The sequence below is a fragment of the Vulpes vulpes genome, chromosome 4, assembly GCF_048418805.1.
Source record: "Vulpes vulpes isolate BD-2025 chromosome 4, VulVul3, whole genome shotgun sequence".
Lineage (NCBI taxonomy): Eukaryota > Metazoa > Chordata > Mammalia > Carnivora > Canidae > Vulpes > Vulpes vulpes.
Window position 1 is genome coordinate 121,752,195 of NC_132783.1, and position 16,461 is coordinate 121,768,655.

Here is a 16,461-nt window from a genome sequence, read left to right on the forward strand (position 1 = left end):
TAAAACAATTACATTCAGATGACTCATGCTAGGAGGAATATAGCTGATACTTTGTGATGGAAATTGTTACTCATATGTTTAATAATGCACAATATTGCAATTCATAGAGGATTTTCCCTTTTGGGAAGTCCTGTGCTAAGTGTTTTCAGTTGGTTGTTATGGTTTAGTTTCCATGCCATAGCCATGTGAAGCTAGAGAAATTAAAGCATGAAGTCGACTCATTCACCCTGCTAACAAGTAGCAAAGTATTTTATCATTCACCATTGAGTCTCCACCTCCAATATCTGATCAAATTAGTTAGTTATGAGGGCTGCAATGCCTGTCAGGTTTGTTGGGCAGCTCCAACACTTACTTGATGTATAACTTAGGCAAGCCACTTGACTTCTATTGATCCTAGTTTTACTATCTACATAAAAAAGAATGGAGATCATTGTCTACATCTTAGGGTTCTCACAAGAATCAAGTGAATCGTGCATATTAAACATTTGTCACTTACCTGGGGCACCTGGGTGGCTCAGTCGGTTAAGCCTCCGACTCTTGATTTCAGCTCAGGTCATGATCTCAGGATCATGATATCAAGCTCTGCTGCTGCCTCCACACTCATCAGGGAGTCTGTCTCCCTCTCCCCAGGCCCCACTCCTGCTTGTGTGTTCCTCCTCTCTAAAATAAATGGATAAATCTTTTTAAGAAAATATTGCTTACCTATGACAAATGTCTAATGATTTTTAGCTATATTGTTAATTTTTACTACTACCACTATTAATATATACCAAGACAGTTTTGAGGTATAGTAGCTTTAATTTCAGGATAACGTCCTGACAAATAGAGTTCTACACTGATAAGATTAGCTGCTTCAAAATGCCCTATCCTTCTTATCACTAGACACTTGTATTTCTAACTTTGCATAAGACTTATCTCTTTGTGTGGGTGGGGAAGCATTGAGATATTCATTGATTCATTCATGACATTTATGAGTTTCCTTATGTGCTAGTCACTGAGATTAATGCTATAAGAAAAAAAATGATGAATGAGACACAGCCTGTATTTTCAAGAAGCTTGTTGTCTACTGGAGAGAGCTTATAATGTGGGCATTTAGAACCAAGGCAATTAAAATATGATGGGGATAAGTATCATGTTAAGGGTATATTCATGACTTTATTCCAGAATGTAAGAATCATAAGGGCAGGGTGTTGTCTTGTTCACTCCTGAGCCCCCAACACTTAGGACAGTATGTTGCATATAGCAGACACCCAATAATAATATGACCAAGAATGAGTGCTATTTAAGAGATGCCAAGCTAAATGAAAGGGTAAGAGGAGACTTTTTTAATGGGGTGACAAATAGGAAGTAGATCAAGTGAAGAATGAAAGTTATTCCGAGAAGTATTTATCAATTGTAGAAAATCCTGGAATAGAATAGTTATACATAGTTTTAAGAAAGGGTAAATAGTTCATCATGCCAGAGCTTAGCTCTAGAGGAAGAGAATAAAAAGAAGAAAAAGATCTTGAGGATCCCAGCACACCCTGATAAGGAGTCAATGGCTCAGTGGGGAAATATGCAAGCTTCTCAGCAGCAAAGTGATAAAATTGGGTTTGTCTGTTAGACAAAATGGTATAGCTGCAGTGTGGAGAGTTGTTGAGGTATACAAAAGGACAAAAGAAAAATTAAATATAAATTTATTCACAGCCTTCATATAGATCATTTGAGCATAATCTTGAGGTTATATCTAAATATCTTCCACAAGGAAGCCCCTCATGACATGTTCATACTTAGTTTTTGCAATACTTAGTGGAGCATAATTTTAGAAACAGACGTGTAGAAACAGAAGGTGAAAAAATAAGCTGTTGAGGATTTATTCTGTTGATATATGGTATAAAATTCAGTTATGAGATTTCATAGTCTGACTGAGAAGTATGAAATATTTCATTAGGGATAAGCAATGGATGCTTGTTATTGAAAAACAATGCCATGAAATAAACTGCATCCTTCAAGAATTAACTAAAAAAACTCTCCGGATTATTACTCATCACAAAAATTGAATTGAGCTGAAAATTTGGGATATACATTTCTGAAAACAAAACATTTGTTTTAGTGGCAAACAGCAGAATTTCACAAGGATACACTTCTTCAAAAATTTCAGCTTTAAAGACTAAGAATTCTTCACAATTTAAAAATTAAATCTGTACTTCAAACCTCAATATTGGAAACCTGGGTCCCTTTTAAGTCAATTTTAAAGTAGAAAGCTTTGTGGGATAGGTTTTACACCATCACTCAATTATAAAGCACATACCTTCTTTCATATTTTGATTTAATTTTTGACACCTAAAGGTTTTAGCGGATTGAAATGTTTCCAATCTGTTAAGTGAAAAGACGTTTTGATGCTTCTATTATTAACATCCTGGTTCCTAAAATTCTATTTCCTAAATTGGGGGGTTTCCAAATATTATATAGAAAAGAATTGAAAGTACAGTAATTTTCATCTTACTGGAGTAGGTTCACACAATATCTTTCTCAGAGGAACCATTTTCTTAGTAATATATCTGCTTACTGTTGTCACTCCGAATCTAAAAGAAGGAATTTTGGGACATGTGAATACTGTATACCATTTTTTGTATTATGATATCTTAAAAGCAACATGCAAGATACCTGAGAAAGGTAACTGTTTCCTCTGAGGTAATATATTTTTAAATACTACAAATCCAGTAATTTACTCTTATTTCAACTAGCAGGTTTATGTAATAACCACAGAACATACAGGAAAATAAAAATATGCATTTTGAAATCACACATAGATGATGGTTACTCCAGTTAAATGATCTTTCATTCTATGATTTCTGGGATTTTAAGGGAGTATTAAATTCTAGAAAACTTCATAGTGTTATAGCCCAACTTTGTATACACAATATCCATTCATGTGCTTTGTGAATAACTAGAAGGGAAAATTTCAGGTATTCATTCCATATTTCATACCTTGTATTCTTGGAATAAATTATTTGGATTCCTTTTTACATGTTGGTAATTTTATTTTGTTAATATTTTGTTGAGGATTTTTGGATCTATATTCTTTTTTTTTTTTTTTAAGATTTATTCATTTATGATAGACACAGAGAGTGAGAGAGGCAGAGACACAAGAGGAGGGAGAAGCAGGCTCCATGCCGGGAGCCCGACGTGGGACTCAATCCTGGGACTCCAGGATCGCGCTCTGGGCCAAAGGCAGGCGCGAAACCACTGAGCCACCCAGGGATCCCTGGATCTATATTCTTAAGAGGTATTGATTTGAAGTTTTCTTGTGATATCTTTGATTACAGAATCAAGGTAACACTGGCTTCATGGAATGAGTTGGGAAGTATTCCCTCCCTTACTATTGTTTGGATATATTTGAGAAGGATTGGATTGGGATTAATTATTCTTACATATTTTGTAAAATTAGTTAGTGAAGGCATGTAGGTCTAAGCTTTTCTACTGCCAAGTTTTAAATTACTAATTCAATTCTCTCTCTCTCTCTCTCTCTCTCACTCTCTTTCTCATTAGAAGTTTTTTGTATTTTCTCTTTTTTTATTTTAGTAGACTACAGTTGTGTATGTCTTTCTATTTCTGGTTCTGCATCTATCAATCAACATTTTTCCTGACTATTGCTAATTGTTTTGGTTTTTTTTCTCATGGCCATTAATTTTTATTGGATATGGGACATTATGATTGATACATTTAGAAATTCTGGATTATACTCTCCCAAAGCCTGAAGTGTTTTTGTTTTTGTTTTTGTTTTTGTTTTTGTTTTTTCCCTAGCAGTCAGGTACAGTTTCAATGGAGGTCTAAGTTACTTAGGAGACTTTACAATTTTGTATAACCAAAACTCTAATTCTGTGTCCCTTGTGTTAAGTAGAAGCTCAAAATCCTACTCAGCTCTTTCAGTATTCTAGTTGTTTCCTGTTGGCTCCTTGGCATTTCACTTGCTCATGCACTATCTAAGGGTCAGCCAAGGATTTAATGAAGCATATGCACTTCCTGGAGTTTCTTCTTTATTTAGACCTCCATTTAATGTCCAGCCACCCTTGTAGTCCCAAATTCCATCCTATAACTTCTAACCCTATATAATTTTGGTTTTCTTCTTTAATTATAACCTCTCAGTGTTACTGGAGCTTTTCGCATAGTGGAAAACTGAATAAACAGGTGTTTCATCCTGTGTGGTGTCCTTCTTTAAGAGTTGCATTATTTTGGAGTACCTGGATGGCTCAGTCGGGTTGAGCCTCTGAGTCTTATTTTCAGCTCAGGTCAGGATCTCAGGGGTCCTAAGATCAAGCCCCATGTGGGACTCAGGACTCAGCAGGGAGTCTGCTTGAAGTTTCCCTCCCTCTGTTCCTCTCCCTACTTGCTTATGCATGCTCTCTCTTTCTCTAAAATAAATAAATCTTAAAACAAACAAACAAACAAACAACCTTGCATTATTTCCAAACTCAGTCAATATAAGTCACTTTCAGACGCTTTCAATAGTTGTTTAAAAAAAATTCCGGACTGCAAAAGGCAGGTGCTTGGGGGAAGAAGGCTGCCCAAGCTTTTGCTCTCGGCCTCGGAGGCTGTGGGCGCTCTCTGGGCGTCTTGGTGGCCGGAGCTGCGTTGGGCGCCGCGGGTGGCGAGTTCAGGGCCCGGCAGTTGCTCCAGAGGCAGGGCGTGGAGGCGGCGCTGGCAGGGAGGGAGCCCCACGGTTCTGCAGAGAAGTCTCTCTTGGAAAAATCTGGAGTCCTTTAACGGGAACAGAATCTAGGCTTTACACTAATCCTGCCTTGCCTTATGATCAGTCAAAGCGGGTGGCCAGATGGGTTCTCCAACATACATCCCAGAGCAAGATAATGGGTGATGCGAACAGAACACATTGTAAATTCAAGCCTGATCCCAACATCCCGCCAACCTTCAGGGCCTTCAGTGAAGACTATCTTGGGAGTGGGTGGTCAGGAGGACACATGGCTCCAGCAGGAAATAACAAATTTTCATCTAAAGCCATGGCTGAAACTTTTTACCTTTCTAATATTGTGCCTCAGAATTTTGATAGTAATGCTGGGTATTGGAACAGAATAGAAATGTACCGTCGAGAACTGACAGAGAGGTTTGAAGATGTCTGTATAGTACTTGGACCATTGACCTTACCTCAGACTGGAAATGATGGAAAGAAAACCATTAGTTACGAGGGGATTGGTGAGGACAATGTGGCAGTCCCCTCGCACCTTTATAAAGTGATCCTGCTCACAGAAGCCCGACTCTGCTGAACCCCTGGCACGAGGGGCCTTCGTGGTGCCCAGTGAAGCCATTGGCCTCCAACCTCGGTTAAGTGAATTCCAAGCGAGCCTTCAGGACCTGGATAAGTTGTCAGGACTGGTGTTTTTTCCTCATTTGGATAGAACTAGTGGTATCAGGAATATCTGCTCTGTGGACACCTGTAAGCTCCTGGATTTCCAGGAGTTCACTCTGTACCTGAGCACAAGAACGATTGAGGGAACCCGATCAGTCCTCAGGCTGGAAAAGATCATAGAACATTTGAAGAATGCAGGGATTGAACCAATGATTCCTTCATGAGCCTCTATAATAAGAAGCTAGAAGAACTCCAAGCTAAGGCGCAGGCAGGATTCCTGGAGAGAAAGACATGTTAATTTTTGTTTTTTGTTTTTTTTTTCCTCAGAAGATATGTGACAGCATTTGTAATGAAGCGGGTGTGTCCTCTTCAGGCTGCTGCATTTTAGTAGCTTTGCTTGCTTAAAGAAATGATGAAATCCTAAATTTAAGACTAAATTTCACCCCAAAAGATGAAAGATCTAAAAGTTTTTTGTCAATTTTTCTTTATTTGATACGGGAATGGATTATTAAGGGAACTGTAGGACCTGCGGATTGGGTGCTCATCTTGTGTCGGGTTCACAGAGGACTCTGGACACAAGATGACATGGCCTTTGTGTCTCTCTGGATGTTAGCATGGGGAGACATTTTATTTTCATGCCTCCAAATCATGCATGATCTTTGATGAATCTGCTCATCTTTCCTGGAGGCCAGTGTTGAATGTTCTCTTTCTCTAGGACCTGAGTTGGTCTTTGAGGTGGCATTTGGATATCTTCTGTGTGTTGCCCTGACAACATGTATGATAGTGTTACATATTTGTTTCTTGCTCCTTCTCTCATAGAGCTGCTGGTCCTCCATTTCTGTCGTATAGAAGCCCTCAGCTACACTTTCTGCACACGTAGTGCGTTCAGTATACCAAGCTCATTGCTTTACAGCGACTCTCCCGACCACTGCCCTCATTTTTGTGTCAAGAAATTAAGCCTTAGAGAGCTTACGAATTTTGTTCAGGGTTCACCTTTCCAAAGAAGTAACCACAGAAGTAGGAGGCATGTGGGGCCAAGAAGAAAGACAGCATGACATGGATTGAAATAATTCTGACCCAGAGGCTTTTGACTCAGAACTGTATTCACATGGGGATCGGTGATCCTGGACCTGTTTGCTAAGAGGGGTCTGGTGTCTTGTCTGCCATCAAGCCAAAGGGTCCTGAATGTCCTCTGACTTGAACCCTCCTTAGCTCTTTGGGAAGAAACAATCACAGGTGTTTGAATGTTAGAGGGCATTGCTTTGTAGGATTTATTGGAGCCCCTACTTGCCTCCAGGAACGCAGTTCCTTTTGCTTTTTAAGGTGAACAATTTGTTCCAAAGATTAAGGGAAAATGTCTGTGCCCACACATCCACCAGCTCACGATTTGCTTCCCTGGGTAGTACGGGGCAGGCGGTGTTTTGAGCCAAAGACTCAAAGACAATTCTCACTATTTCTAGGGGAAGCAGCGACTGTTTTTCTGAGCCACGTCTCTGCATTAGGGTTTATGTGGAATCCTCTTCCCAGGCTACCATAAGTATAGGCAGTGAAATACCTTACCTTAAAATAGGGCCCAGGAGCTTGTCTAAATGTACCCTAGCTCTGCTGTCTTTTCAAGTGGTATTACAAGAACTGTTTAATGGTGTTTTGTGTGTTTGTAACAAATGCTGAGGCTTTAATATAAAGGTAAGATGATAATGAAAAAAAATTCCAGAGCTTATAAATGTTACCTATGAGAGAGTTAGTCCAGTATGAACTACTCTAATAATATCAGAACCAAATACTCTTCCCTTTAAAAATTGTAAACTTTTGTTTCTTAAATTCTACATATGAGCAAAATCATATGGTATTTGTCTTTCTCTGACTTTTTTCACATAGCATGGTGCACTCTAGCTCTACCTACCTTAATGCAAATGGCAAGATGTCATTCTTTTTTTATGACTGAATAATATTAATGTATAGATACACACACACACACACACACACACACACACCACATCTTTTTTATCCATTCATCAATTTTGCTCTTTGCTTTTAGTTTCTGAAATCATATAGAATTGGTATTTACTTGTATGGAATGCAAGGAAAGAATTTAATTTAAATAAATTTAAACAATTGATTCAGCGTTACTTGTTAAATACTTTATATAATAATTTTGTAATGATTGCTGTGTTGTGTAAGTTCTTTACATATATCTTTTTCTATTCTTTCTATTGGTTTCCAATTACATAGTTCTGATCCAGTATCAGACAATTTAAATATCCTTGTTTAAAAGTATAATTTCTTATATCATGCAAAAAGGATTTAAAGTGTTCTTTTAATATTATCCTGGCCTTTTGTTCTATGAGATGAATATCAAGAGTTGCTCTCAATGTCTAAAGTAACACAAAAACAAACTTATCTTTTTAACTAGGCTTGTAATAACTTTACAGGTTAATCTGTGGAAAATCATATAATAGTACACAGAGGCCTACAACCAATATAGCTAAGTCTTGTCTAAGTATTTCAATGGCATTTTATACTTTTCTCATAATTTATTGAATATCTTATTATATTTATTCCTGAGCACCTTATATTTGTTATTATTGAACATAATGTGGGTTTTCTTTTTTTTTTTTAATTAACTTTTATTGGTGTTCAATTTACCAACATACAGAAAAACACCCAGTGCTCATCCCGTCAAGTGTCCACCTCAGTGCCCGTCACCCATTCCCCTCCAACACCCGCCCTCCTCCCCTTCCACCACCCCTAGTTCATTTCCCCGAGTTAGGAGTCTTTATGTTCTGTCTCCCTTCCTGATATTTCCCAACATTTCTTTTCCCTTCCTTTATATTCCCTTTCACTATTATTCATATTCCCCAAATGAATGAGAACATACACTGTTTGTCCTTCTCCGATTGACTTATTTCACTCAGCATAATACCCTCCAGTTCCATCCATGTTGAAGCAAATGGTGGGTATTTGTCGTTTCTAATTGCTGAGTAATATTCCATTGTATACATAAACCACATCTTCTTTATCCATTCATCTTTCGATGGACACCGAGGCTCCTTCCACAGTTTGGCTATTGTGGCCATTGCTGATAGAAACATCGGGGTGCAGGTGTCCCGACGTTTCATTGCATCTGAATCTTTGGGGTAAATCCCCAACAGTGCAATTGCTGGGTCGTAGGGCAGGTCTATTTTTAACTCTTTGAGGAACCTCCACACAGTTTTCCAGAGTGGCTGCACCAGTTCACAGTCCCACCAACAGTGCAAGAGGGTTCCCTTTTCTCCGCATCCTCTCCAACATTTGTTGTTTCCTGCCTTGTTAATTTTCCCCATTCTCACCGGTGTGAGGTGGTATCTCATTGTGGTTTTGATTTGTATTTCCCTGATGGCAAGTGATGCAGAGCATTTTCTCATGTGCTTGTTGGCCATGTCCATGTCTTCCTCTGTGAGATTTCTCTTCATGTCTTTTGCCCATTTCATGATTGGATTGTTTGTTTCTTTGCTGTTGAGTTTAATAAGTTCTTTATAGATTTTGGAAACTAGCCCTTTATCTGATATGTTGTTTGCAAATATCTTCTCCCATTCTGTAGGTTGTCTTTTAGTTTTGTTGACTGTATCCTTTGCTGTGCAAAAGCTTCTTATCTTGATGAAGTCCCAATAGTTCATTTTTGCTTTTGTTTCTTTTGCCTTTGTGGATGTATCTTGCAAGAAGTTACTGTGGCCAAGTTCAAAAAGGGTGTTGCCTGTGTTCTCCTCTAGGATTTTGATGGACTCTTGTCTCACATTTAGATCTCTCATCCATTTTGAGTTTATCTTTGTGTATGGTGAAAGAGAGTGGTCCAGTTTCATTCTTCTGCATGTGGATGTCCAATTTTCCCAGCACCATTTATTGAAGAGACTGTCTTTCTTCCAATGGATAGTCTTTCCTCCTTTATCGAATATTAGATGACCGTACATTTCAGGGTCCACTTCTGGGTTCTCTATTCTGTTCCATTGATCTATGTGTCTGTTTTTGTGCCAGTACCACACTGTCTTGATGACCACAGCTTTGTAGTACAACCTGAAATCTGGCATTGTGATGCCCCCAGCTATGGTTTTCTTTTTTAAAATTCCCCTGGCTATTCGGGGTCTTTTCTGATTCCACACAAATCTTAAAATAATTTGTTCTAACTCTCTGAAGAAAGTCCATGGTATTTTGATAGGGATTGCATTAAACGTATAAATTGCCCTGGGTAACATTGACATTTTTACAATATTAATTCTGCCAATCCATGAGCATGGAATATTTTTCCATCTCTTTGTGTCTTCCTCAATTTCTTTCAGAAGTGTTCTATAGTTTTTAGGGTATAGATCTTTTACCTCTTTGGTTAGGTTTATTCCTAGGTATCTTATGCTTTTGGGTGCAATTGTAAATGGGATTGACTCCTTAATTTCTCTTTCTTCAGTCTCATTGTTAGTGTATAGAAATGCCATTGATTTCTGGGCATTGATTTTGTATCCTGCCACGCTACCAAATTGCTGTATGAGTTCTAGCAATCTTGGGGTGGAGGCTTTTGGGTTTTCTATGTAGAGTATCATGTCATCGGCGAAGAGGGAGAGTTTGACTTCTTCTTTGCCAATTTGAATGCCTTTAATGTCTTTTTGTTGTCTGATTGCTGAGGCGAGGACTTCCAGAACTATGTTGAACAGCAGTGGTGAGAGTGGACATCCCTGTCTTGTTCCTGATCTTAGGGGAAAGGCTCCCAGTGCTTCCCCATTGAGAATGATATTTGCTGTGGGCTTTTCGTAAATGGCTTTTAAGATGTCGAGGAAAGTTCCCTCTATCCCAACACTCTGAAGGGTTTTGATCAGGAATGGATGCTGTATTTTGTCAAATGCTTTCTCTGCATCTAATGAGAGTATCATATGGTTCTTGGTTTTTCTCTTGCTGATATGATGAATCACATTGATGGTTTTACGAGTGTTGAACCAGCCTTGTGTCCCAGGGATAAATCCTACTTGGTCATGGTGAATAATTTTCTTAATGTGTTGTTGGATCCTATTGGCTAGTATCTTGTTGAGAATTTTTGCATCCATGTTCATCAGGGATATTGGTCTGTAATTCTCCTTTTTGGTGGGGTCTTTGTCTGGTTTCGGAATTAAGGTGATGCTGGCCTCATAGAACGAATTTGGAAGTACTCCATCTCTTTCTATCTTTCCAAAAAGCTTTAGTAGAATAGGTATGATTTCTTCTTTAAACGTTTGATAGAATTCCCCTGGGAAGCCATCTGGCCCTGGACTCTTGTGTCTTGGGAGGTTTTTGATGACTGCTTCAATTTCCTCCCTGGTTATTGGCCTGTTCAGGTTTTCTATTTCTTCCTGCTCCAGTTTTGGTAGTTTGTGGCTTTCCAGGAATGCGTCCATTTTTTCTAGATTTCCTAATTTATTGGCATACAGCTGTTCATAATATGTTTTTAAAATCGTTTGTATTTCCTTGGTGTTGGTAGTGATGTCCCCTTTCTCATTCATGATTTTATTAATTTGAGTCTTCTCTCTCTTCTTTTTAATAAGGTTGGCTAATGGTTTATCTATCTTATTAATTCTTTCAAAGAACCAACTCCTGGTTCTGTTGATCTGTTCCACAGTTCTTTTGGTCTCGATATCATTGAGTTCTGCTCGAATTTTAATTAACTGTCTTCTTCTGCTGGGGGTGGGGTCTATTTGTTGCTTTTTCTCTAGTTCCTTTATGTGTAAGGTGAGCTTTTGAATTTGAGATCTTTCCAGTTATTGAATGGATGCTTGTATTGTGATGTATTTCCCCCTCAGGACTGCTTTTGCTGCATCCCAAAGATTTTGAACGGTTGTATCTTCATTCTCATTAGTTTCCATGAATCTTTTTAATTCTTCCTTAATTTCCTGGTTGACCTTTTCATCTTTTAGCAGGATGGTCCTTAACCTCCACATGTTTGTGGTCCTTCCAAACTTCTTGTTGTGATTAAGTTCTAATTTCAAGGCATTATGGTCGGAGAATATACAGGGGACTATCCCGATCTTTTGGTATCGGTTCAGACCCGATTTGTGACCCAGTATGTGGTCTATTCTGGAGAAAGTTCCATGTGCACTTGAGAAGAATGTGTATTCAGTTGAGTTTGGATGTAAAGTTCTGTAGATATCTGTGAAATCCATCTGGTCCAGTGTATCATTTAAAGCTCTCGTTTCTTTGGAGATGTTGTGCTTAGAAGACCTATCCAGGGTGGAAAGAGCTAGATTGAAGTCACCAAGTATAAGTGTATTATTATCAAGGTATTTCTTGAGTTTGGTTATTAATTGGTTTAAATATTTGGCAGCTCCCACATTCGGGGCATATATATTGAGGATTGTTAAGTCCTCTTGTTGGAGAGATCCTTTGAGTATGAGATAGTGTCCCTCTTCATCTCTCACTATAGTCTTTGGGGTAAATTTTAATTTATCTGATATAAGGATGGCAACCCCTGCTTTCTTTTGAGGACCATTTGGATGGTAAATGGTTCTCCAACCTTTTATTTTCAGGTTGTAGGTGTCCTTCTGTCTAAAATGAGTCTCTTGTAGACAGCAAATAGATGGGTCCTGCTTTTTTATCCAGTCTGAAACCCTGCGCCTTTTGATGGGGTCATTAAGCCCGTTCACATTCAGAGTTACTATTGATAGATATGAGTTTAGTGTCATCATATCTATTCAGTCCTTGTTTTTGTGGATTGTTCCACTGAACTTCTTCTTAAAGGGGAATTTTAAGAGTCCCCCCTAAAATTTCTTGCAGAGCTGGTTTGGAGGTTACATATTCTTTCAGTTCCTGCCTGTCTTGGAAGCTCTTTATCTTTCCTTCCATTTTGAATGAAAGCCTTGCTGGGTAAAGTATTCTTGGTTGCATGTTCTTTTCATTTAGGACCCTGAATATATCCTGCCAGCCCTTTCTGGCCTGCCAGGTCTCTGTGGAGAGGTCTGCTGTTACCCTAATATTCCTCCCCATAAAAGTCAGGGACTTTTTTTCTCTTGCTGCTTTAAGGATCTTCTCCTTATCTTTGGAATTTGCAAGCTTCACTATTAAATGTCGAGGTGTTGAACGGTTTTTGTTGATTTTAGGGGGGGATCTCTCTATTTCCTGGATCTGAATGCCTGTTTCCCTTCCCAGATTAGGAAAGTTTTCAGCTATGATTTGTTCAAATACATATTCTGGCCCTCTGTCCCTTTCGGCGCCCTCAGGAACCCCAATTAAACGTAGGTTTTTCTTCCTCAGGCTGTCATTTATTTCCCTTAATCTATCCTCATGATCTTTTAATTGCCTGTCTCTTTTTTCCTCAGTTTCCCTCTTTGCCATCAACTTGTCTTCTATGTCAGTCACTCGTTCTTCCACCTCGTTAACCCTCGTCGTTAGGACTTCTAGCTTGGATTGCATCTCATTTAATTGATTTTTAATTTCTGCCTGATTGGATCTCAATTCTGCAGTCATGAAGTCTCTTGAGTCCTTTATGGTTTTTTCTAGAGCCACCAGTAGCTGTATAATAGTGCTTCTGAATTGGCTTTCTGACATTGAATTGTAATCCATATTTTGTAACTCTGTGGGAGAGAGGGCTGTTTCTGATTCTTTTTTTTGAGGTGAGGTTTTCCTTCTAGTCATTTTGCTCAGTGCAGAGTGGCCAAAAACAAGTTGTATTGGGAAAAGGAGAAAAAGAGAGAGAAGGAAAGAAAAGAGAAAAAGAAAAAAGAGAAAGAAGAAAAAAAAGGGGAAAAAGAGAAGAAAAAGAAATAAAAAGAAAGGAGAAAAAAGAAAAAAAAAGGGCGGGTGGGGGAAGCAATCAGAAATCAAGAAGGCAGAGAGAAAAAAAAAAGCACAAAACAAAAAACAAACAAAAAAACAAACAAACAAACAAACAAACAAAAAAACAAAAAAAAACACGGGGGAGTATCTTCCGATTCTGTGTACTTTAAGTCCCTTAACTTCCCTTGGAACTGGTCCGTGTCGCTGGTCTTCTGGGGGAGGGGCCTGCTGTACTGGTTCTCAGGTGTTAGCACTTGGGGGAGCTGCTCTGCCCCTGCCTGGTGCAGGGCTCGGTGGGGGTTGTTCACCCCCTGAGGCCCCGGGAGGAAGCCACAGTGGCGGGGGCAGCTCTGGGACCCTGGAGTCAGCTCCTGCAGTAGCTCCGGGGCTCTCCGTCTGCAGGGCCTGGAGGCTCCGGGGCGGGGCCGCTGATCTGCTCAGTTCCAGGCAGGAGCGTCCTCGCTGTCCTGGGCCCTCCCGGCCTCTGCCTGTCCCGGGGGAGGCCGGATCCTGGGCTGTGTCCCGGCGCCCTGTGCTCCGGGGCTGCGCTGTTGGATTCGCGCTCCCGCCCCGCAGCCCCCTCCGCGGAGCCGCCGCCCGAGCCCCTCCGAGCTGTTCCCGGAGCCGCGCCGCCCCCTCCGCGGAGCCGCCGCCCGAGCCCCTCCGAGCTGCTCCGGGTCCCGCCGAGCACTGCAGCCCTTAGGGAGCTCGGCGCATCTCCCCGGGGCGCAGTTCCTCTGTTACTGTCCCAGGGAGCCCGAGGGCATCCCCGCCTTTCTGGGGATCCTGCTCCAATTCCCCGGGAGGCCTTTCCGCGGGGAAGGTTGGTGCAGCTCCTGCTCCTCCGGGACGGGGCTCTCCTGACCTGGGGACACTCGCCCCAGCCTCAGCCCGGCTCCTCGCGGGGCCCCTCCCCCTTGGAGGCCTTTTGTGTCTTTATTTCTTTTTCCCCGTCTTCCTACCTTGATAGAAGCGCGGACTCTTCTCACTGTAGCGTTCCAGCTGGTCTCTCTTTAAATCTCAGGCCGAATTCGTAGATTTTCAGGATGATTGGATGGTTTTCTAGGTAATTTGTTGAGGACAGGTAACTTGGAGACCCTGCTCTGCCGCCATCTTGCCCCTCCCCCCCTAATGTGGGTTTTCTAATTACATTTTACAATTACTATTGATATATAAAAAAGTGTAATTTAAAATTGGTTTTATATCCAACAAAATTTTGTCCTCTCATTTTAGTTTTCATTATTTACATATATTTTTTACGTGAACAATTAAATGAAAGTAAACAATGAGAGCTTATAATATCCTTTCCAGTTTTTATGAAAACAATTTTTCATCAACTTTCTATGAATAAAAAGACCTTAAAGACAGAGTAGAATAAAAGCTGTTAAGATATGCTTCCTTGATATTAAAGAGAATATTACCAGCTTTTAATTAAGCATCATGTTTCCCATTGGTTTTTACTAGGTTCTAAATCATATTATTAAATATGTCTTTTATCTGTTTTTTAGAGACCTTACAATTTTGTATGACTTCACTGCACCTGAGATAGCTACATGTTTTTCTCCAATAATTTCTTATTATGGTAAGTTATATTAAAATATTTTCTAACTTTAAATAGCCTTTGAGTACTGGAAAAAATTAAGTTTGCTCACAGTGAATCACTGAATTTTGTGGGTGCTGGGGTTATGATCTCAGGTTTGTAAGATCAAGCCCAGGTCAGGCTCCTGCTCAGCTGGAGGTTCTGTTTGAGATTTTCTCTCTCCCTCTGTCCCTCTCTCTGATTCCACTCTTTCTTTTTTCTTTCTTTCTTTCTTTCTTTCTTTCTTTCTTTCTTTCTTTCTTTCTTCTTCTTCTTCTTCTTCTTCTTCTTCTTCTTCTTCTTCTTCTTCTTTTATTTCTTTCTTTCTTCTTCTCTTTCTTTCTTCTTTCTTTCTTCTTTCTTTCTCTCTCTTTCTCTGTCTCTCAAATAAATCTTAAAAAAACCTTTCTTGAATTTTTTAATACTTTCAGTTAGGATTTTGAAAATCATTTTTAAAACAATGGTTTAAAATGTTCCAGTGATATACATTCTTTTGCCTAGTGTTCATGTCATGATTATAATTACTCTAAAAAAATAAGTTAGATTGTGTACCTGATTTAAGAAAAAAAAGTTGCCTATGATTATAGTTTTGTTTTGAATATTTTGTTATATTCAAGTTTCTTATTACACTTTGACAGAATAGATTTTCCTTAGGAAATTATCCATTTTATCTGATTTTTTCATGCATTAGTACATTGAATTTATAAAACTATGTATTTTATTCCCTATCATATACCTTTATATAACATTTAGATATATGTATTTTTTAATATTATTGTTACCTATTATACTTTTTGCACTTTTTCTTTTTAGTCTAGGTAATACTTGTCTACTTCAATAGGTTTTTCCCAAAGAACTATCATTTGGTTTACTTTGATACAGTATATTTTTTGTTTGGTTGTTGGGTTCTTATTACATTAATTCTTGTTTTTATTTTTTATCATTTCACTCATTGTATTGACTGACATATTAAAGGAACCCAGTGTATTATCTTTTCAGTGAGTGTGTGAGTAAAAGAATCAATGCAATCCAAACCTGCATTATTTTCTTACTTTTTTAAATTGAGTATGGTGAACTATATCTCCTTGGTAATTGAGGGAATACTAATACCTCTGTTCTACTGAGGTATAGAATAGAACAAAATCTATCTTCATGTATTCATGAATTTATCAATTCATCACAGCATAACATATAGAGAAGTTGACTCACTATGTTGTATACTTGAAACTAATGGAATTAGTTGTGTCAACCATATGCAAATTAAAGAAATTAAAAAAGCCTCACTCCAGTGTAAATGATATATAAAAAAAATATATGGTACTAGGGATCACTTTGTATACAAATTATATATACACACATACACTATATCTATCTATCTATCTATACATATATATACTTACATATTTATAAACACTGAAAATATTCTCATCTATATGTTTATATACTTTCATATTTCTAAATGTATCTTGATAGAGATATATATATAACTATGGATACAGACATGTGGTATAATGCTCACCCAAATACTAACAGTGTTAGGATTTAGAACTATCTTCTAATTTTTTTCAGCTCCTTTGTTTTATTTTTTTTAAATATTTATTTATTTATGATAGACAGAGAGAGAGAGAGAGAGAGAGAGAGGAAAGAGAGAGAGAGGCAGAGACACAGGAAGAGGGAGAAGCAGGCTCCACGCCGGGAGCCTGATGCGGGACTCGATCCCAGGACTCCAGGATCGCACCCTGGCCAAAGGTGGGCGCCAAACCGCTGAGCCACC

At 39.0% G+C, this 16,461-nt stretch overlaps 1 pseudogene; it reads left to right on the plus strand.

Annotated features, from left to right (window-relative positions):
• The first annotated feature begins 1,261 nt into the window (after positions 1–1,261).
• Positions 1,262–5,642, plus strand: LOC112933795 (nuclease EXOG, mitochondrial pseudogene; annotated as a pseudogene).
• Positions 5,643–16,461: the final 10,819 nt, after the last annotated feature.